The following is a 24,248-nucleotide window of genomic DNA, read 5'->3' as shown; positions in this document are numbered from 1 at the left end:
AAGGTCAGATATGCCGATTTTGAAGTGCCGCGGAACTGAGCGATACTCGCGCTGTGTGTTCATTACCGAACACTGAATATGTGTGCGAAATATCTTGCTCCAACTGTTCGTAGTTTTTTAGAAAACAGTTTTTTTTTAGTTCCACGCCCGGCCGTCAGACTGTCGGCAAACCCTGCGCACGGGCGCACCGACGTCACTGCTCTCGGTTTATCTGTCTTTGGCTTGGCATGGACTCTTGGCTTGGCCGCTTGGCTTCTTTCGTTTCGTCCTCTGTGCATCGTACATAAGCGAACAGCTGTTATGTTGTTGCTAAGCCGGAAACAAAGCATGTGAATATTATTTTTCTTTTTTTGGCACGGCGTCGTTTGGAAGGTGCACTTCCTTGTCCTGACCTTGCCTTTTATGGGCTGGAGCGATATGATACGTGATATGCCACGGCGAAGTTGTCGAAGATGCGACGGTGCTACGCTGTTAGAACATTCATCGGAGCATTCAAGTGTTACCTATTATAAGCTGCCAAAAGACCAAGCAGTGCGAAGCTCTTGGCTGGCAGTGGTGCCTGCTAATTTCCACTGCAAGGATTTCGTCCACGAATGTTATCATAGGTTACGCGCGACTCCAGAGGCAATTTGGAATCTCGGCACGAAATCGTCTGATGAAAACCTGAGGTGGCCGACGCACAACATTTTGAACGTGCCACGGAGGATCAAGGCAAACAACGAGAGCAAAAAAGGTAAGTCGAGGTTCAGATATAAAAAATAGCAAGCTTAATGAATCGATAGTGCAGCTGTCCTACTGCGCCTACTCTGATATAACCACGATTAGCAACACAATAGTATTGATAATCTAACTTCTGAATTATCACAGGTGCACTCTGAAGGCGGAAATGAAGCACGATCTGGCTTGCATCTGGTGCATGAAGAAATTGCTGACACATTAGTTGCAGTCTACCAACACCAACAGGTATGACAATGTGGTGTTATAATTTGAGTATTCACCTATGTTCAACTTTTCATGTGCACTCGCATGCAGACATCTTGACACCACATTTAAATCTGCCCTCAAAGTTACAACCTGTGCTTTCAGGGTGGAAAACAAAGGTCGCCATTCCGATTAGCTGCTATCTCCCAGTTCAAGCACTTTTGCTGTCTGGACACTGGTTCCTGTGGATGGGGTGTTACAAGCTTCACTGTCTGATATAGAAGGTACATTACATTAGTTCAGTTAATTTGTCTTTTGCACGTTTTTGTTACTGTTAGCTAGATTACTGTTGGACATACAATCCTTTGGCACACCGAAGCTGATGTCGCCTCTGATAATGTTTTAGAATTTTCGGTGTCATCAACGTCCATTGAGGAAGGTGCCTTTACTATCTGTGAATCTTTAATTGAAGAATAGCCCAGAATTCATGTTGACATTGTCTACTCTTATTAATTCACTGTCTGTGTTCTGAGAGCTAAGAAAAATGGAAACTTTATTTGTCACAACTTCACACTGGATGTGGTACTGGCTTGACAGGTAAGCTAAAATACCTGGATTCTACAATAATTGTGTTCAACTTGGTGCATTACCGTGGGCAATGCCACATTCACTACATTTTTAGTGGGTCCGGTGCACAAAGACTGTGTGCATACTGCATACGTACATACTGTTCGATAGGCAAAAATACCTGAGCAGTGCTGTGTAGTCTTTTTTACCCAAAGTCCATACTCTTACTGCAAAGTCACAGTACGTAGAACAGCAATGTGCAGGTATGCTGCGATAGAGATTCACAACAGAAAGAAGACTATTGAGAGCATCTAAATTTTAATGAGACGAGACTTTCGTGCACAAGGCTGCTCTTGTTAATGTCTAACATGAAGTTACAAAATCCCAGAATATATAAAACATGTTGTAATGTAGAGAGCGAGGGTTGGTACAGACATAAAAATAATTATACAATCATATATAATAAAATAAAAAGGGGGTACAACTCCCCCCTCAACTCAACTCGACAACTCAATAACTCTACTTATTCTCTACCTAACAACATGTCATATATTCTGGAATTTTGTAACTTGATGTTAGACGTCAAGAAGTACAGCCTTCTGTGCGAAGGTCTTCTTTCTGTTGTGCACAATCATTATACAGTAAATAAGACTATCCATTTCTTGTCATTAAATGCTTTTTCTTTTTTTTTCTGCAGTGATGAGCATCCATAAGGACACATGCCAGAAAGGGAGTCTCTTTGGATGACAAACACTCATCACCTCATGAGGAAACAATGGTTGACGAATGGTTCTCCAACACATCGAAACTTCAACAAATAATTCATGAAAAAGCCAGTCAGTGCTAGCACCAGGAATTGAACGTGGACCGTCCTGCTACCAGTCAGAGATGTTACATTTCAGGCGCTCATTGACTTTTGGCGAATTACTTGTTGACTTTGTCCCAAGGTGGAGCTCGCCACAGCTCATTTGCCTATCTGTTAATGTTGTGGCATGTGTTGCGTTTTTCTCTTTGTGTGTTCCAGACTCAGAACGGTTGATTTGGATCAGGTCAGGTACGTTTCATTTAGACATGGCAAACATAAAGTGGTGTTTCTCAACACAACTTAGGCAGTGGCCTTCATGCATTACTGCTACGGCCATTAAGCGTGAATGGAAAGCTGCACATTATGCCATGATGTAAAACCCCAAGACTAGGGAACACGAAGGGACAGACACGAACACGTCCCTTTGTGTTCCCTAGTCTCGGGGTTTTACATATGCATCATCTTCACCAGCTCGCTTGCTTCCTAGCCTTTTTTCTGCACATATGTTCATTCTACTTTTATTGTGTGCTATATAATCTTGTTCAAGTCCTGTCAAACGACGTGTAATGCTATAAAAAAAATTCAGTACACTGTTTATGTGGGTTGAATGGTAGCGCATGAATGCAGGAAGGAAACTGTCATGTTATGGCAAGTGTTTACGTATTGTACATTTAACTAATAATTTTAATTGGTTAGCTTTCGCCGGCGTATCATGTCAAACCATGTTATATTAATTTGGACATGTTGTTCTTAGTAGCCAGAGCAGCTGATACACAGTGAGAACATAGCCCGTGTGTGTTTGTCTTTTCCACCGCAGCCCTTGGGTTTCCTCCCTGATCGCTACACATATCAGGGATAGGTTTCAGAACCGGTAGTTCCCGCCAAGTGTGAATTGCTTTTCAGGGGATCATCACGCTGGCAGATGAAACATATGGTTTAAATTATTTTCAGGACAGGAATTGCGTAGCTTCACACAAATACTACTACTTCGACGTAAGAGTGGTTTCAAATCTAGCTTTTTTGTGTTCCTGACATTATCGCACAAGATGTAAGTACTTTCCTTGTTGACATAATATTTGCGCAGGTCACAACATTGTTGATTGATGGAAAATGTAAATAAATATATTTATTTGCTTGCCAAACAATGCACAAAATGTCTTCTTTTCTAGTGAGATATTCCCTGTTCACCAGACATAAATATGGAAAAGCTAAAGGGCCACAATGATTGGTAGAGTCTAGCGTTGCTTTTTGCCACTTCACATATATTCACTGTTATCGTGTGCACATGTAGGAATAGGAAGGTAGAGCATGCGCATAAAAAATTTCGTATGCAGCCACACATATGGTTCAGAAGATTAATTAGATGATGTCCAAGCATATATAATTGTGCTTCATGTGTACTGGGTATGCTAACGGATTGTTTCCATGAAGCCTTTTTATTTATTTTTTATGAGATGTTATTTTTATTTTATATAAATTTCATATTACATATTGTATACTTGTATTGTATACTTATATGTATTGTATTGTATACTTATAAATTAAAAACTCAAATTACAAGCCCCTGTAAGAGTGCCCTTTGCAAATGGTTTGGTAACGTGTCTCTAACTGTAAAGGTAAGAGGCAATCGAGAATGTTGCAGACAAGGTTACAACTTACTAATTGCTTAACATGTCCTACATACAAAGTGATTTGTACAATAATTCCTGAGCACGGAATTAATTCCGAGGCTGGCCAGTGATGTCACCCAGGACGACAAGTCACATAATTGCCTCTAAGACTTTTACACCCCATGGGCTGAGTTGTGAATTGAAAGAGCACTCTACAGAAGGATAAGGTGCACCTGATTTCTAGGATCTATGCATGCCCTAACTTTTAAGGCACCACATTATAAAAATACAATTCTAAAGTGGCAATATGTGCTCTGGTACTTCTTTTGCGTCTGCATAGTGTGCAACCACATGGATACTGGAGCTTTCGTGTGCATGTTTTTGTGCGATGGTGCTCATTACAAACAATATCCAGATGTTAGACATAAAATGGAGTAGTTTGTAGCGTGCCACACAACGCAGCGTGACATGGGAGTGTGTGATTCAAAGAAAGCTTCTGGAAAATGCACAGAATCCCACAAAAAAGTTTAAAATGTGATTTGTATTTCGTTTTACGGTCTCTCTTCGTTACATACCCATCGTCGCGCTGTGCACAATGATAAATCGTACGTAAACTTGTCCCATAGTAGAATTGCGGTTTCTCAATACATAGCACAATTTTTTCCCGCAGGAATAAAACGCTGTCGGCATTTTCTTGCTAACACGGGCTGTCGAACGTCAGTCTCACAATGGGCAAGTGCTGTAAAGGCTAACGCAGATGCGACTTGATACAAATTGTACGTGCTCACAAAACACAAACGACGAATTCTAGTCACAACATGCACAGAGGTTGGTTCGCGAATCGGTTCGCACCTGCTGCAATGTTTACTTATCGCGGAACGGTGGAACCCGAATGTCCGCCATCTTCAAGCACAGATACGTGAAGCCGCGAGAAGCCGTAGCTGAAATCACTGACAAGTACGAGGCGCGTACACGTCACAATGCCCGTTCGGTGTGCATCTACGTCATAAAAATGGCTGCGCCCATGGGTGTTTCGGAATGAATTATCTATTTTTTTGACATGGTACTGTACCGAACTGAGATAATGAACGTGCATTTTGGGGAGAGTTGGATGTGGGCTTTCAGAATATCACAACCGTTTCGACTATTTGGGATATCGGCATAGCTGACCTTTAAGACCCACTGGGCCGATCCGATGTACTAATCTAATGAAAAATGGGCTACCATGCTGCGGGAGAAGCACCGAATAGTTTACGCTGGCAAAATACGTCCATCTCTTGGCTTTATGACGACGGAAATATGTCGGTAAGCGGCAAAACGACATGTAAGCAAAGTCACATGACCTCAAAATGACGTTTTGTATGACGTACGACCAGGACGAGATGGCAGCTTTGTCAAAAGCACCCGCATGAGGGTAGTTACAACAATGGCGGGTTTGTGTCACCCCTGTGTCAAAATGTGCCAACTGTGGACGTTTCTCCTCGAAGTGAAATCGATGAGACAGGTAAAGAGGAGAGGACGGCACGAGAGAGTCGACGGCATAAAAGGGGTCAAACTTGCAAACTACTCCCTAGACGCCTTCTTTTTTAAAGACGATAGCATTTATGAGCGAACCCTACAAATCTTTCGTGAGCACCACACAAGTGGTGCTACCATTGGCCGCCGCGTGGAGATCTCGCATTCCATCTCATCTAGATCAAGGGGTGTGCGCCGCCGCGACAACTTGTATGCGGACCACCGCCGCTGAGCAATAACGGTCGGCGCGCGGGTCAATAACCGTCAAAATCTGTGTCTCTATGTCTGTGTATTTTTGTCTGCGCTCGTGTATGTTAGCACTGCAAGGCAAGGTTTCGAAAAGACTGTGACAATTTTTTAACTAACGCAACATTATACCTGTCCTAACAGGATGCGAGCTCTACCAGTAGCTCTACAAAACGGAGCAGCGGCAACTCTGTGCTCACTTCAGTACAGCCGTGGTACTGTTAGCAGACAGGCATTCATGAATGCCTGTCTGCTAACAGTACCACGGTTGTACTCCTACTCGGCTCTGTACTCCATGGGTCAAGTTTTGTAGGTTGCAACTTCCAATACGCCTTATACATAAGTGATGCCACCTCTCGGCGCTTGTGAACCCTAGCGCCATATTTGAGTATTGTCTCCGCAACGTACGACGATCGAGGAGTTGAGTGCGCGGAGATTAGTAAGATTCTGACGTCTACAGACAGCTAGGAAACTTTCCTCGTTTGCCAAAAAGACTGACGAAGAGACTGGATGGTTCAGCGATATAGCTAAGCTTCCACTTGTCACCCAAGACGCTATACGTCGCTGCTACGACTTCAAAACAACGTCGGAGAAACACATGGAGCGCGGCTACAAGTTCACTACTGAGTCGTACGTCGAGCTGCAGTCCATGAAGACACCATCGTTGTTGGACAGGTACGAAGTGACTTTGAAGTCTTTCTTCGAGTTTATAAAGGGGAAAAAATGTCGTAACGGGATGTCGCTCCTGCTTTGGGCAGGACATGTATAATGAAACGTGGAAGTCATGTTCTTTTCATCTCATGTTCACGGGGCATTCTATTGTGTCTGCACGAGCTTTATACGTTGTCTCTTCTACCGCATTTTCCTAGTGAATATTCCGTCGGTTCTTGTAGTACAGTGCTCAGTAATGTTGAGTGTATATATTTGTTTGTGATACACGAACCTCTATTACACAGCACGTGCGACCAGCGAGTGTACGCCATCAGTTGTGGGTGCTTCAGAAGCCAAAAGAAGACCGGTGCACCCTACTTGGTTAACATCAACCTATCCGAATCAGGTGAAGTTGACTGCGCTGCCTCTGCAACTGCACAGCAGGTTTGGGTGGGTGCTGAAATCATGCAGTTGGTGGCCCCAAATTCAAAGTTTGGGGCACAAGCAACCCCCACAAGACTTTTCTTGTACGGAGCTACCACGGCAGTGGGGAAGACCTCGGGCAGCCATGGCACCAGAAAGCCTAATGAATGTGAACTGTCGTCGAATCAGTGAAGGAGGGCTGGCAGACCCACTTTTGTGTAGACTCTACGACGTCAGGAAAAAGACAGACACATGCAGAGAAGAGATGTGCTGCAGTAACATTTGCACAGAAAATAAAAGGCCTTGTGAGCAGCACACTTACAGATATGATTGAGGGGGCAACAGACTGCACGTATGCAGATACCAAGTACAGAAGACCACCACAGAACAGCCTAGTGGCCGTACAGCAGAGCATTCTCCCACTTGGCTCTGAGTGCCTTGTTGGTGTAGAACCAGGAAATCCCACAGGCGATGTCACCATTCAGGAGTTCACACATTTCAAAGATTGCAAGCACTGGCTTCCAGAAATCAGCACACCTCCATCAGTTCTGACAGTAAGCCTGTTTTATTTTTTACGTATTCCCTTCACACTAGCAAATATCTAGTCTTGAATTTGTGATGATATCTAGATGTAAGGCACCATGGTAAACATCTTGCAGTGTGTAGCTAAACATGTTTGTGTATCTGTGCGTATGTCAGACAAGTGCAGTTCCACTACAGTAATCATTATCTTCAGAGCATACTCCTGTCTAATGAAGAAGTCCAACAACTTGAGAAGAATACCAGGCAGCAAGCTTGTTGCCAGGTGTGAAAGGATGCAAGGAGGGACCGGCTCACAGCATCACGCTTTGAAGCGTTTTGCAAAAGAAAGCAGCCATGGACAAACGTCGACCTGCGAAACCTCCTTCGACCAAAGGAGTTCACCTCGCCATCTGTACGCTACGGTATGGCGAATGAGTACAGTGCTCTGACACTACATGGGGAGACGTTATAGTCTACTTCCCATCTTGGGTAATAGTTACTAGAGTATATCTGTGCCGAGAATTCTGTGATGACATGGTAACAAAGCTCAATGAATTCTATTTCCTGTTTGCTCTTCCCTACCTAGAAGGATCCCTTTAGTTTATTCTGTTGTGCAATGTGTACATTTTGTATCATGGACTGTGCAACCCATAGTCAACCATCAATTTATGAATGATTCTTACATCAAGGTATGGAAGTATCGGAATAAGACACATTATAACTTTTTCTTTTTAATTTTATGTTAGCGCCGCGAAGCAACCGTGACTATAAGCGGCGTATGAAGTGGCCAGATGGAAAGGGGACAGCGGGTTAGTATGCCTCCTGAGCCGACATAGGGGAAACTGTCCAGACATTCATCTGGAAAGTCTTCGGAAAACCTCAGGCAGCACAGTCAGTGGTAGGATTATTATATCCATGTACGAAACAACGTAAGGTCGCTTAATTAGGAGATTTATTGTTTAAAAAGTTTGTATTCATACATCAGCTAATTTTTTCCCGTCTGACAATGGGACGCGGGGTAATAGGATGCAGTATGATTTTAGTGACACAGTCTTCTTGGTCAGTCCCTGAAGGATGCTTTCACAGTTCAGAAATCGGTAAATGCAACAGAAGGTTTTCATTCCAGGACAGAATAAGGGAACTCATGAATCGATGGCTGACTCGAAATGCATGACGTGTGCCACCACAGTTGTGTCATGTATATGTGTAATGTTATCACGTACGGTGTATATATGTGTTTTGTTTCATATTAATTTGTTGCCGTTTTGTAAACATTGTAAACAGATGACTTCACATTAAACTTCATATCACGTTTGTGTATTAGCATAGCAAGCCTGTACCATTTAATTGCAACAAAGCACCGACACTCACCCTAAACAATAGGCAATCCATTATTTATTACCAGGGTGTCGAACCGAAACGTTTTTCGTTCCGGTTTTCGTTCCGGTTACATCTTAAACGATCCGGTACCGGTTCTGCTCCGGAGTAAAAAAATAACGGTTCATACCGGTTTTTAACCGGTTCCGCTTCTGCTGGGAATATCCATCCCACAAAAAAAAAAAAAAAAAAGAAATCGGTGTTGCAAAATGTAAACCCGTTTATTCCGCATACATGGTATTTAATATTAATAGACAGCTGTGAAATTGGTAGCTCTGGTAGGTTATGGTTAATTGGTAGGTTACTGTCTCTTCAAATGGGCTTTCTCCTTTGTTGAAGCACATGCTACAAACGAACTTGTTTGGCGTGATGCCATACGTAAAGTACTTTCTTGCTGGGTTGGAGCGATCGCGTCCCATCCGAATGTCTGTTGCTACTGCCTAGCCAGCAAGCACCACCGCACGAGTACGACGCAAATCGAGGAACACTTTCACTCACAAACGCGCTCGACGGCTCCGTTTTATTTTCTTCGTGTCCTGTTCACAAAAGAGTTGCCACTTCGCACGGGCTTGCCCTCGCGTATACGTAGATGTATTCAACTTAGCTGCTCTCAAACAAGGGACGCGTTGCGCGACATTACCGATAGAGAGCCGTTATGCAGCCTCCTTGGGTCTCTGTTTTATTGAAGAGAGTTTGCGGGGATCAAATTAAAACGAACACTACGGCACATTGCTAGAGAGTCACATGTACCTCTAAGTCTGTGTGCGTGCGCGAACGATAAACCATTACAAAGGGAGCCTAAGGGTCATAGTATATCGACATACATTCCACCGTAACCGTAACCCTCGTATAGTATCCATGACATGACTTCAGAGCACACGACGTCTGTTTCATTCGCCTATCCGTAGTCCAAACCGGCGAAGTTTTTTCTTGGACCGAAAACCGTTAAATATAGTTTTCGGTTTCCCTCCTGAGCGAAAAAAACGTATACGGTTTCGATTCCGTTCCGGTTCGCACCAAAATAGCGGTTTTTTTCGGTTCCGGTTTTCGGTTCGCTCCGACACCCTGTTTATTACATACCTCTACTACACAATATTGCACAATATACCGGGTGTTTCAGTTAAATCCCCGTGCTAAATAGTTCGCGAACGGGTGCACCAGTTGAAAAACTTTCTTTTTTATAAGTATCTACTCGATACCGGCACCAAGCTGCGCACCGTGTGAACGAGTGGGAGGCGCTCATTATTTAAATAAAAATTCAAATGAGTTTCGTAAAAAAGCATAACTTCTAAAGCAGGGCGCTGGGGTTAAAATGATTACTACCCCTTTTGGGACCTTCAGTGGACACCTTTTTGAGAAAAATCTGCCACCGAAGCTGGTCATATGTTGCAGTAATTAATTGGTTTCGGTTTATATAATTTTGTCGCGGCTGATCGCGGTGAAGCGCAAAAGGACGCTCTTTCACTCCCTTATCCACCAATGAATTAGGTCGTTACACCAATGACTTACACCAGTGAATTAAGTCCTTTTGCGCTTCGCCGCAAGCAGCTGCGACAAAAATTCGGTAACCGAAACCAATTAATTACTGCAAGAAATAACCCGCTTCGGTGGCAGATTATTCTCTAAAAGGTGTCCAGTGAAGGTCCCAAAAGGGGTAGTACCCATTTTAATGTAGACGGCGCCCTACTCTAGAAGTTACGTTTTTTCAAGAAACTCATTTGAATTTTTATTTAAATAATCAGCGCCTCCCACTCATTCACACGGTGCGCAGCTTTTAGGTGGTGTCGGACAGATACTTGTAAAAAAGAAAGTTCTTCGATTGGTGCACCCGTTCGCGAATTATTTAGCCCGGGGATTTAATTATAATATATATATAATATATATATATATATATATATATACACGAGCGGCGTTCAAGTCAAACCGGGACTTTCTGTCTCCTGAGTGTACAAATGGCTCGCGCGACTTCTTCATTTTCACACGTGACAGGCCTCCGCGTCCACCACATAGTGGTCCAAAGTTTGTGCAAAAGAGAAGACACGTGCTATAGACAAGATGGCAGACAACGAGGTGAGCGCGCGCATCGAACAGCGAATTGTCATGAAGTTTCTCGTGAAGAATGAAGGCGTAAAGTCATCTGAAATTCACAGAAGACTTCAGGCCCAGTATGGCCACGATACACTTAGCCGCAGCAAAGCGTTTGAGTGGTGGAAACGGTTCCGAGACGGCCGTACATCAGTGCAGGATGATCCCGGCCGGGGCGGCTCAGAGCCCAGTGTCAGAGTTCCTGAGAACATCCAACTTGTGGAGCGGCTGATCCTCAAGGACCGATGGATAATATGTCCCGAACTCGCTCGAAAGACGGACCTTTCTGTGGAAACGTTGAACACTACCACCAAAGGAGTCCTCCTCCTGCAGGACAATGCACGCCCGCATACCGCGCATCTCACGACACGCACCTTACAGGAACTTGGCTGGGAGTTGCTGCCACATCCCCCTTACAGTCCAGACCTCGCCCCTAGCGATTTCCATCTCTTCGGGCCACTGAAAGTGGCTTCCTTGGGTGCCGCCACTTCAGCTGCGACGACCAGGTCAAGAATGCGGTCCGATCATGGCTGCTACGCACTGGTAAGGATTTCTACGCTGCTGGCATCCAAGCCCTCGTGAAACGCTGGCACAAGTGCATACTGCAGCTGGAAATTATGCTGCAAAATAGTACTAATTTCTCGCCTGTAAGTTTGACCCGGTTTGACTTGAACGCCTTCCGTAATATATAATATTGCTATTCATATGACTTGATGATAGGGCTTTGCTAGTTGCAAAAAAGTGCGCACACAGTCCAGATTTGATTAGCAATGGGCCCAAGGGTGATTGGGATACGCCTGTCGACAATGTGGTACGTGTTAATGCATTGTATACGTCTTTCCACGTGAATTGTCAATGCCGCGATTTCTTGAGTAGCAATGACTTCTTCCTCAGTCAGCTTTCCATCCTTTGTGAATGGGGGAATGTTGAGGTTTCCACCCAAAGGTTCCAGGAGGTCACTGATTTTGAAGCCTTTGTCTGCCATGACTGAGTCTCTTCTCTCAAAGTCAAGTGACAAAAAAAAAAAAAACACTCCTTTTGACTAGCTCTTTGTCTGAAATGCAACCGGTGTAAAGTGGGGACACAAATGTGACGTTTCCATCTGGGGAGACACCAATCAGACATTTCATTGTGTTAGAGGATTTGTACGTCGAGTAAGTTTCAGACTGCAAGACAAATGAGGTGGGTACTTCGCACTTGAGTTCAGTAGCGTCAATTATCACTCTTGTACTTGGATACTTCTCCTTGAAGGTAGGTGGCATGTCTGCGTTGACGACTTGACGAGATGGCCACTGTGGCAGTCCTGTTAGCTTGAGGTAGAGAATGTTTATTCATACAGTGAGAATTCTGCTGACTGTTGCTTGAGTTATGTGGAATCTGTGCGCCAGATCTTTCTGGAAGAGTCCTACTTTGAGCCTTATGAGGGACATGAACAGTTGATTTTTGACAGATAGTGAACATGGCCTGCCCAGAGAGTAGTATTACGCTGTAGTCTAATACTCCGTAGCCCAATGACCATTGGTGCTTCTTTCGTCTTTTTTTTTCTTTTCCCTTCATTTTCCTTTTGACGAGGCAGTGGCGCAGCCAGCGGAGGATAGCTTAATTGCTGTTCTTCTACATACATAACTTTAACTTCATTCCCGTACCTCACATCTGAATGTCTCGCGTATGATGGGGTAGTGCTCTCCAGCGGTGAATCAACCCATGCCATAGTCCTGATTCATATGTTGTTGCTGGTTTAAAGAGGTACTTCGGAATGGTCGGTGAAAAAATTGCTGCATATCGTAGTTGGTGCATAACATCCACACTATACCTGCCATCAACTTTGTTTCTTTCTCGTGTGACGAATTATGCCTCAAATAAGCGTGCAATCAAACCGAAATAGGATTGTGGAGAGGAGTATCAAAAACTTTCCCTTCCGAAGGCCACCGCGTTATGTCACCCTGCATGGAGCGGACAAGTAGTATACCACGCCGGTCGTAGCCGCTGTGCTACATTCCCGTAACAAAACAATGGACGAAGATTGGGGATCAGATCACTCAGACAAGGATGAAAAAAAGACTAAAAGAAAATCTGCTTCCCTGAGAGTCAGAAATCAGCGCAGGAATGGTATGACTAATGCACAGTGACGTTGGCCGGGCAGAGAAGAAGAAGTACTTCCATCGACGTTCGATGGGAGCCAGACATTTTCAAATTTCGAAAGTCATTTTTATGATTCCCCCTTCGTTTTCAAGTGAGATATTTCACAACTGTGTTCAGTTCGTGTAAATGATTGTGGGAATACCGCAAGCTTGAAATCCATTTGATTCCGAAGTCTCCGAAGAGTCTTCGAAGAGCAAGCAAAGCTACGTGTTGAGTTATTTCGGAACTTTAGAAAGGGTGCGCCTACGGAAAACGGAGACGCGTTGCGGACGAGGATTTTCTAATGAGTGCCTGTGTCTCTGCAAGGACGCTGGTACCTCAAAGCCGTTTGAACGATATGTTCGCTTGCTTAAGAACATTAAAGGAGTACAGAGGGCCTTCCAAAAAAAAAAAAAAAATCAGGTTAAAAGGTATGATGAAAGTGTGTGTGTCATTTTACAGAATAGAGCGAAAGGTTTTGATACGTGAAATTTGGTTTCCAGAAAAAAAAATCACATAAACAGGGCTCCGCGCGTTCAGCCGTAACTCCCCACTCCGGGTATAAAGAGGGGGAGGAGGTATGATGCCGCGTCACCGATGGCGTTATAGTGAGAACTCGTCCTGGTTCGCCGGTCAGTGGGGGTCAGCGCCTTGTCCCTTTGCCGCCGTAAACCAGTTTTGCCAGTTCTCCCTAAGAACTGGGGATAGAAGGAGCAGCCGAATCATGACCGAGCCAATAGCAATGCTTTTTCAGAACCCCGAACAGCCGAGTAGCAGACAGCATTTCTCTGAACCAATCAGCTCGCGTTCTCCTTATAGCGTCAGCGCGAGGTTCCAGGCAGATCACAGGCTGGTATACTGCTCTCCACCGCCGTTGCGTACGGTCGCTTTTTGCGGTGTACTTTAAATTCAATTTCTGCGATAATTATGACTCCGTGGTGTGAATTATTTCGCATGGTGCATTTTACTGGTCTACTTAACAGTTTTATAGGAAGAAAACAGGGTGTTAAAAATGACTTCTGTGCTACTTTAAAGGTAACTTTGTTGCTGCGTATGGCATCTGTTTGACGCCCACAAGGTTAAAGGCGATCCTGGTGACCCTAAAATTACGATATATGAGATATATCGTTCTCTGCGCCGCCGCCGTGTGTAAACACGCGCTGCCCACTGACGCCGCAGCCGCGGAAGGACAAAGTGACCTGCGCTCCGCCGCCGGTACAAAGGGCCTCGGCGCACACCTCTACCTAGATGAGAACCGCTGTGAGAGAAGGTGCTGCTTCAGATGTCGCAACCAGCGGCAACCATGCCGCATGAGCGCAAGCAGTTGTCGGGTCTGGAAGTCCCGTACGTTGCTGCATGGACTGCAAGATGTGACGGCATTATTTATAACGTTTCTAATGGAATCGTCTGTAGCATCCGCACAACAGCACGTCGGACAAGCACCTACGGAGCTACGGAGCCAGCCATGCACGTTGCCGAAGATCCATAAGGGTTGAAAAGCCGCCTCAACGTATTTTCGATTAGTTTGTTTCAAAGTATGTTGTACAAATCTGTCTTTAATATCCGCATAACAAAGTTGCGGCAAAAACTGGTGCTCAGAACTCTCGTGGCAATGCCATCTATGAGTTCATCGGAGAGACGAAAACCGTGGCGGCTTAACATTCAAGCGGTGAGCTCATAAATACTATCGGATTCCAACGACAATCTGCACAGCAATTTTTCTTTCAAAGAGCATGTGGCAACAGCCTGGAGCACCTGTAGTGTAACGTGTGGGCATGCCTCTGGTGATATCGATTTGCTAGCTCACCATGCGTGGCGCTGCAAGGGATCACCATTGGCTGGCCGCAGACAGTTTTTCACGTTCCACGCGGAACGTGACATCCGCAAGAGGCATTGTGTTAGTAAAACACAAGTAAAGTACTCCAGCGCCACAAAGGCAGCGGTTTTCACGGACATGCGTGGTGTTCCATACGTTTCCCTCATACAACAAGGAGAAAGGGCAATGTTTGCCCGTAATATCCCAACTTAATAGCCTAACACCCCAGTTCTTTCATAAATTGTCATTCCTTAATTAAGATTCCGCACCCGTGAAATTCCGCACCAGTTTTCTGTTAGTGCTTCTGCCCGGCATGATTTTCAATATTTCAATTTCGGTATTTCAATATTTCTTTTTTCTTTTTTTCAAGTTCGCTAGCCCTACGCGTGTACCAGTGTTTCGGCAGGACTGAAGGGCAGTCCTCAATATGCAAATTTGTTCGCATTTTGAGTAAATACCTAAGCATATACAATATTTATTCTTTCTGTAGTTTGGTATTTAAAATATTTTAAATACGAGTCGAATTCTGAACTTGCATTCGAACTCTGTCTTAAATATTTATATATGCTTTATATATGCATTATATATGTTATGTTATATGTTTATACGTTAATCCTCTATAACCCCCTGAAATATGTTTTATACCTTTACCCCTCTATCATGCATTGCATTTCAATGTTTTTAATTTTATCAACAGGAAGCCAACATGCTTAGTCGGCCAAGTGCGCCCTTACTTCATCCTATATTCCACGTGTCGCATGCCGTGCGGAATAGCAAGCCGGCGTCCCGTTTGGCTGACCTTTCCCCTATTTTTCCCCTTTCCTTTCTTCTAATTTTTTTATGTTTCAGTTTTCTTTTATTCATTGTTAGTGCCGCGAAGCAACTGTGACCGTGAGTGGCATACAGATGTGAGCAAGTGGAGAGAGGAAAGCAGAAAGACGGGTTAATATTCGTCCTAGGCCGACTTGAGGGGGAACTGTGCCGACACTCGTTTGGAAAGTCTACCGGTAAACCCAGGGAAACCTCTAGAGAGCACAGTCGGAGGCAGCATTCGAACACAAACGTCCCACGACCACGTTCAGCACGACCTTGGCTAGCAACGAGCGGGTGCTTTCACCGACTCGGCCATGCCTTTCGTAGCTGCGCAATGGAACGCATGCAACTGCCCATTCGTGCAATTGCAGTTGTGAAGCTAAACTCCTTTATATTGTTAATAGCGGGATACTAGGCGGTTCTGTTACTTTTACGGTTATTGACATATTTAAAACGCAGTTACGAAATGTCTCGGCTGAAAACTGTGCGGACGTTACAAAAATTGCGTTTGAAATGTGAGAAGGACGTGTTTCAGGCAACCCTGTGCGGCCGTCCTGCGTCACTGGGTGTGCGTTTTCTTGACGTGTGCTTGTGTATTTCAACGCGTTATAGTTTTCTCGTTCTTTCTGCAACAGTGAGTGAAAAGAGAGGTGACGCGAGGTGTTGCTTCAAAAGTTCCGGCAACAAGTCGATTTCTCCGTCGGGTGTCGCTTTTTTTCCCTTCCCGATCTCTCGCTGGATTTCGTCGCCACCGACGCTCCATGGATCCAGTTCGGCGGATCGTCCTATCGGTTTTCCTCGACATCACGCGCACATATGATACCTTCTCGCACATTTCTGTGCTGCACGCCTTGCGCTCGTTTGGGGTATCCCGTCGGCTCTTCATCTGGCTCCAAGACTTCCTTACGGACTGAACTGTTGCTGTCCGCACGTCCCAAGGCCAAAGCCCTCAGCATCCTGTCCATCAAGGAGTCCCCCAAGGAAGTATTATCAGTCCGACACTCTTTAATGTGGTGGTGGCCGGCCTATAATCAGTAATTCCTCGCAAAGGGCTCCGTGCATACAGGTGACGTCGCCCTTTGGACAGTAGGAAAATCACGCCCAGCCATACAGCGCCGCGTGCAGCTCGCTTTAAATAATGTACATACGTACCTCACGCACCTTGGGATGGACCTTTCACCCGAAAAGTGCGTCGAGCTCCCTTTCACGCACAAAGCTATGACCAATTTCCCTCTTTAGTTGGTGCCAAGAAGCTTGAGCAGGTACCCTTCCACAGCTTCCTTGGCGTGGTAATCGACTCGGACTTGCGCTGGGCTCGCCACATTAAACACCTTGAAACTAAAGTGCAGCGATGGCTACCCGCAATTTAACATCTTTCTGGCTCAGGATGGGGCTGTGATCAGCGTTCCCTGCTCGCAGTTCACGCGGCGTTGGTGAGGACGACTGTGCTTTACAGTTTTCCTATTCTGCACAGGACATAAACAACATCATTAAATACCCTTCGGTCCCTGTTTGCTCGAAGCCTTCGTCTCTGCCTCGGAGTTCCAAGAATGGCTGAAACACGGCAAGTACTGGCTGAAGCTGGTGAACTCCCGGTTGAGGTTCTACGTGAACGTGAAACGGCTCGGCACTTCCTACGTTTGCGTGCTCACATTTCCCTCCACCCGCTCCTCATGAAAATTAGATACCGCCCCGAAAGCGACTTCTATCGAGTAGTGCAGAAGACACGCCCGACTTTCACTGGCTTCATATCTAAGGACATTATACCGCCGGAAGCCCCCTGGTCTCTACCGGTACCGCCGACTTTCGTAAGCCTTCCGAACCTCCTGGAAAAAAGAGATCAGGTCCCTCCTCCGAGCCCATCCTCCGAGCCAAGTCCTCCGAGCCCATTTTCATGCTCTGGTAGACGAGAAGTTTTCTACGTTTACGGCAGCATATACAGATGGCGCATCCCACAACAAAAAAGTCCGCCTCCGCATTCGTCATACCATCTGAAGGCGTAGTGCAAGGACGACGCCTTTCACATCCAACCTCCTCAACAGCTGCGGAACTTTATGCCATCCTTTGCACTTCTGCAAAGGATGGCAATCTGCACTTCAAGCTATTGAAAATTCCGGCATACGCGGCCCATACGCACCCCTAGTCGCACGTCTAGATGTGTTAATGGCTTACCACACTGTCTACGCAGCAGGCCACAGGCTAGTTCTCCAGTGGGTTCCAGGCCATTGTGGTGTCGTGGGGAACGAGCAGGCCGACAGCGCCGCAGAAGCAGCGCTCTCGTATCGGACACGGACCAGTATTGCTCTGCTGAGAGGAGACCGCCGTTCCATTCTGCGACGCCTCGTGACACCCTTGGCTTCCCGCCAATGGACAACCGACATTCTCCCCCCATCTATGTTGAGCAGAGTTGGTCCAACGCTCGCTTTCCGCATGCCACGAAACACCTCTCGTCAAGATGCATTAATCCAACGAATGCGACTCGATGTGGCCTTTACAGCTCAGTGGCGTTACCGCTTGAGACAAGTTGACTCTCCCACCTGCTGCCACTGTGGTGCTCTTGAGGATCTGGAGCACATTCTTCTTCATTGTCCCCACTACCCCTTCCCGAACCGCACTCTCCGAGTCTCTTATTCAGCTGGACTCTCATTTCCCTGTCGAAATTGCTTGGTCCCTGGCCCAATCCAGCCCAGCAACGATCTACGCTCAAAGCTCTTTTGACATTTCTGGACACCATCGGACTTCGATCGTTATTGTGAAGGGGCTCATAATTTTATTCCCCACATTCCCACCAGCAATGGGGTAGAGTATCGGCTCTGGCGATCAACCTCCCCACTCTCCATCTCAAAATAAAGCTGTTGTTGTTCGCTTCTCGAAAGATTAATAGCGTTGCCTTGAGTGGGAGGCAGCACTCCGAAAAACTGGAATCGCGTGGAATGATTCGACAGAGTAGAATATGTTTCGACCATTTCAAATCTGAGAGGTTCGACATAGTGTTGGCGCGCCACGCTGTTCCTACGCTCTTCCCAGGTACTCCTATGCCAACTCGACGTGGCGCGTACCCAAAAGGAGACTCAAACAGGTATGCAATACACAATGTGGTGTTGATATTACCTCCTTTGATAATCGACACAAGTCTGATACAACTAAAAAGATATGGATTGCAGATGAGGTTCTGAAGGAAGACTCGTCATACGTGGCGAACACCCGTGCAACGCGGACGTTACAGTCCGCGTCCACCTGGGGCTCAACAGAAACTTCGTCGCGCTTGTCCGATTCAAATTGAAAGCATACAGGGTAGGGTTGGAACGATATCGATATTCTTATCGATATTATCGATAATGTAAAATATGGATATTTATCGATAACAATATTGATATTCACATTGATACCGATATCGATATGCTGATGATAGAAATATCAGTAATTCGGCGGCGGCGGCGCGGGGACAGCACATGAAAAAAAGAGTGGGTCAACGAGTTTGTCGAGCGAGTCAAACTTGAAGGCTTTTCCCCTCTCCCTCTTGATTTGGCTTTGAACATGATGCCGATGTTTCCTGTAAACGAAAGAACGAGACATTGGAATGTGTAGAACGAGTTCACCGAGCGCACAACGTACACGACAGTCGAAACCGAGGATTTTCTGTCGCTGGCGTGGCTCCGTATTCGCAAACATCCACTTTTCAAGGAAAAAAGGAGGAGGAGGCAGGCAAGCTGGTGCGGATACGAAGAGGGCGACATCCCTAAACTCGCCTAAATCCCATGCACTATTTGTCCCCCAATCTTTATGTCACGATAATTGAGGACGTATCCTCATTGATCCTTGTAATCCACGTTGTTCGTCACCGTCTTCATCACGTGCCTCAGCGGTAATACGGATGAAATATAATAAAACAAGGGCAACTTTCTCCAATTGTTCAAGTAATGGCGTGACGGCTTTTCAAACATCGATATATCGATATTTGTTTTAAAGATATCGATATATGGACAAAATATCGATGTATATAAATAATAATTAATCGGTATAAATATCGATTTTATCGATTACATTATTGCGATGTTTATCGATATCGAAAGTTTTGATATTTTTGCGTCCTTACTACAGGGTCGTAGTGGCCTGAACTCATGACGGAACGCTCCTCCTCAACCGCTATGATTGGCGGCGGCACACTCCCACTTCTGCTGCTTCTCCAAACCCGATGACGTCATACGCCGGCTTCATGCGGAAGCTCTGGGAAAGAGAAAATTTGGCCGTCTCCTCCCGTGACTGTGGTTTCTGTGTAGATTAACGGATGTTTCCGCATAATACGTCTCGTAAGAAAGAAACACTGCCCATAGCGGGTATTTGGGGGCCAATATGTACCAAAACCGTCCCCCAACAATTTGTTTTTAGAAGATCGTTCCGAAGTATCTCATTTAAGGCGGCTTTGAGGAACATGTCTTAATCAGGTGCAGGTTTCCCAAAGGACGAACCCAACGGTGATTAGAAATGTGTATTGTAACACCCTCTACGAGGTGTCACGCGTTTAGGATTATGTAGTGCTCTGGCTACCATTGAAATGATGACTCTGTCTTGCATGGAGTATACTGGAACATCTGCTTACCTGCTTACCTGGGCGATGTTATCGTTTATTCATCGAGTACAGCTCACCCCTTTCTCTGCAGTATTTCACAGCATTGCTTCGGCCGCACTCCAGCCAAACCGGAATTCGTGATAATTCGGTTAGCAGGAGATAAAAGTGCTTGGTCACCTCGTATCAATGATAGATTTCTGCACATGCAGACGAAATCCGCATAGTTTCAGCATCACCAGCGTTGCCGACGAACACCAAACAGCTACGTACCTTCCTCGGACTTTGCCCCTTCGGCGTTTCATCCGCCGACTGTGTGACCACGCCAATCCACTTACGTTAGTTCTTCGCATTGATATTATTTTTGACGGGGCTCCATAGTGCGAACAGGTTATCCCCAACCTAAAGGCTGCTTTCACGTCAGCTCCTGTCCTCTCCCACTTTGGTCAACGACTCGTCACCGGAATGCGTGCTTATGCCAGCGGCACCGTGCTCCCACAGCGTCATCCCGATTCTCTCTATAGAGTCTGCTTAGAGTAGAATTACTCCGCAGTTAGAAGCACTCCCTAGAAGTGATGTGGGCAGCAACCAAATTCCGTCCATGCTTGTATGGAAAACCTTTTTACATCGCGACCGATCGCAATGCACATGTTGACTCTGCGCCTTGAAGGATGCTTCCGGACGTCTCAGAGCCGTAGGGCTTATTGCCTAGTTCCAAGTGAAATAAGCGGTGTATGATGTGTGGCGGAGGGTGACGACACTGTAAAAAAAGATAAGAACCTTTGTCTGCTGATGTGGCTTGAGCCAGATTCCAGCCAGATCCGTGCTCAGTCATCACTGTCATTGAGTACGGACATATCGTCATGGCGTTACTGTCATTAAATGGTAGCGTCTCTCCCCTACGGACGCCTTGATTCTTCTTGTAACAGATACATCGGCCACACAACTGGTTCTGCAGTTGAAGGACGTGGCATAGCGGGTGACAGCTCCGCACCAGTCAGTTGACGACTACGTACTACTCAGTACTCAGTACGACTACGTGCCGCAGGGTATGCATGTCCAGCTGTATTGCTGTGGCGGGCAGCATAGACGACGGATGACGAGTCGTACAGGATGCGCGTGTTCGTCTTCTCTGAAAGTTCTACACGCATCCATTACATCGGCGATGTAGACAGTCAGGAGGCGACAGGAGTCAGGATGAGTCAGGATGAGGACAGTCAGATTCGAATGCCTTTCATCCGCGATACCTTTTTTGACGATATTTATATGTTCTTACCTTGATATATTGGGGTCTAAGCGGTCGCAAAGGGATTGCTTTTCCATGTACGCTGCATAACTCTCTCGCGACCCCTGACGTTGTACGGAAAGTCTGCGTGCAGTATGCGCGTTACGGGTCGTTGACATGCGCAATAAGTCCCGAAAGCGACTTTGAAAGATGGTCCAGTTTTCAGACTCTCATTCGTGGTTGTCCTGTCTTCGAGCTCAATATCTGGGTTTCCTGCTCTCGAGAATACTGGGAGATCCCGTTGACATGCGATAGGTATGGTGGGGCTTCGATGCGTAACGAACGGTCGTGGTGAGATGGAGTTTACGTGGATCGATTCCCCTCCGATCCAATCCGATCACGTCAATCCCCCTCCCCAACAACAACAACAACTTTATTTTCGGCCTTGGAGAGTGGGGAGTTTCATCGCAACAGGCGATACTCTACCCCAGTGCTTGGTGGAATGGGGGGAATAAATCCCCCCTCCCCACTCGTGGTATTGGCTGCGCCTTCTTGCATCCTGAGATGTTGCCTGCCGGAACCTAAGCTCCGCAGTGATACTGGCGATGAGCTACCAAATGTTACGGAATAGATGACAAACAGGTACGAGGGACCAGAGCACACCTCTATCAAACTGATGACATGAGAAACTGATGAGTTCGAGGAACACGTTTTAATCGGAGGAATGTTCGCCATAGGATGATTCCGCGAGGAATGTGGGTGAATATGAAGGTGACGAATACGGCAATAGTGACGATAATGGTGAATACGAAGCTATTTCGTCCAAACGATACGTTTTTGCAGTTATGACCAAGTACCTGATATACGTACGTATATGTTAAATGCTTTCTGAGTACTTGATACTCTACTCTAAATACCTTGGTTTGTGAGTGTTCGTCATAGTCATGTCTTTATTTGGTTAGTATTTTCATTTCGATTTAAATTGCATTCGAAATGTCTTGTACGTGCCTGTAGACCTACGCATCCAACATCTAAGTCATATGACATTTTCTGTGTTGCAGTGCTATGCATCTCCATCTACTACGGCTACCAGAACAATTTCTATTCTGATGCAGTCTGCTTCATTAACAAGGTGTACGGTGTCGAAAACAAACGTGTACTTATGGACTACGCGTACTTGAGAAGGGGTCATATGTGAGTATTAGACCAATTTAAGGCGGTAATCCTGTATTTTTGACAGCTTCATCTTCTGACGTTGAGCATAAAATCGTGCACACCACATGCTCACGAAATTCCTAAATAGGAATAGACCTGATCCTTACAAAGCGCAATTATTGCTCATATCAAAGTATTCCCAGACAGCCATAGACATCTAACGGAGAGAGGCTAGAAGGAAAGGCGGGGCGAGGATCGGAGGAAAGCAAAGAACTTGAACGGGGCTCTTCCGTCTCTGAATGTAGGCACTCGGAGGAAGCCATATTGAATCGGCCGAGGGAACGCCACGTATTTTTAGCCCGTGAAAGCAGGCGCAATTCCGAAAACTGTTGGCAACACTCGCTTCGCTGCTTCCGTTGGCTATGGATTTTGTCAGTGTCCGCCCCTGTCCAGGCTTGTAGCCAAGGCTGGTCGTGCTGGTCGAGGCAGCGGGGTAGCGGGGAAACGTCGTCCCCATGCAGCGCCCGAGTAGTGTCCGTGTTTCTTCGTGTCTGTCTTTTTTTTTTTCATTCAAATATTAGCGTTTCATGGATTAGGGCTATGTGTTACTGTTCCAAAAACTTTTTTTGCATTATGTTTGGCGTATGCTTACTGGATTCTGTTTTGCATGCGCCGTGGAAACATCAGCTGCTTCAATATGGCGCTCCTCTCGCCCATACGTTCCGGTTTCGGAGGTTTCATTCTAGCATACCCTTTAAGATTTCTATGCAGACAGCACTTTCGGTGTCGGCATATGCCGGAACATAAGCCGGCACACGAGTGTTCGTGCACGTACTGAACGTAACCTTCCCGAGATGTTTCTCAATCTCATCATCCAACACAAGGGGAAAAAATTGGAAGCCATTCGTCCATAACCAAACTTGCGTAAAGAATGAAAGAAAAGAGGGAAAATGTTCAGGTTGATATACAGCTCATCATGGGGGTAAGGTATGCTCCCACGACAAAGCCGTGAACCATACATGAATCAGCAATTACATTTCGTTTGACAGAGAATAATTCGCCGACAGAAAGTAATCATATTTAGATGCTTCTGGGCATAGTCTTTACTGCTGATGAGCGATGTACGTTCATGCTACTGCAGTATAGCTGTATTCCATCATATGTAATGATAATATGCATATTTGTGGTATATCGATCGACACCTGTTCACCCAGAATACACGCTTAAATTCAATTTAGTATGAACCTAATGCACGGCCAGATAGACAGCAAAGCAGGTTATGGGTTCGGGCACATGGAAACATTGCTTAGCGTTTTGTTGATTTCAAAGAAGAGAGCGAAAAAGAGCAAAAGTGTAAGGAGAGCTCAGAAGTCTCCCACATGATTATTGTTGTACCTACAGACGTCCACTTTACTTTGTGTTACTTTAGAGCTGGAGTTATAACATTTATACATGGACCACGTCAAAGTAGTTAATTAAATAAAAAAATTCAGTACTGCCTTGTTTGTTTTTGTGGACGACAGTTTCCGTATCAAGGTACACGTGTGCAAATATATTCCTGACACGCTAAAGGTTACTTCCAGATAGCACGTTAGGAGAATGAGGAACCTAAAATCGAGAATGAAATATTAGTTCACCGAAACTCTGTATGCTGGACATGCATGCGGAGCAGTGTGGAACAGTTGAGCATTACGTATCCGCCTACCACGTCATGCCGTGTACACTTCTAGCACAAATGTTAGCGAAAAACGGGAACATATTCATTTTTCTATGATACCATAACCGCAAGTGGGACATGTTCAGAGGTTTGGACGAATGCGCTGGTAACG

General features: G+C 45.6%; 1 long non-coding RNA gene across 1 annotated transcript; it reads left to right on the top strand.

The window, feature by feature from the left end:
* Nucleotides 1-437: 437 nt before the first annotated feature.
* On the top strand, nucleotides 438-2,230 carry LOC135373375 (uncharacterized). Its single transcript, XR_010416428.1, has 4 exons — nucleotides 438-733; nucleotides 868-963; nucleotides 1,087-1,205; nucleotides 2,186-2,230. It is a non-coding gene; the product is annotated as an uncharacterized LOC135373375 (long non-coding RNA).
* The last annotated feature ends 22,018 nt before the right edge of the window (nucleotides 2,231-24,248 follow it).

This window comes from Ornithodoros turicata, unplaced genomic scaffold (assembly GCF_037126465.1).
Source record: "Ornithodoros turicata isolate Travis unplaced genomic scaffold, ASM3712646v1 Chromosome24, whole genome shotgun sequence".
NCBI classification, from domain to species: Eukaryota; Metazoa; Arthropoda; class Arachnida; order Ixodida; family Argasidae; genus Ornithodoros; species Ornithodoros turicata.
The sequence above is the reverse complement of the archived record's forward strand: the minus strand, read 5'-3'. Positions and strand labels throughout refer to the sequence as shown.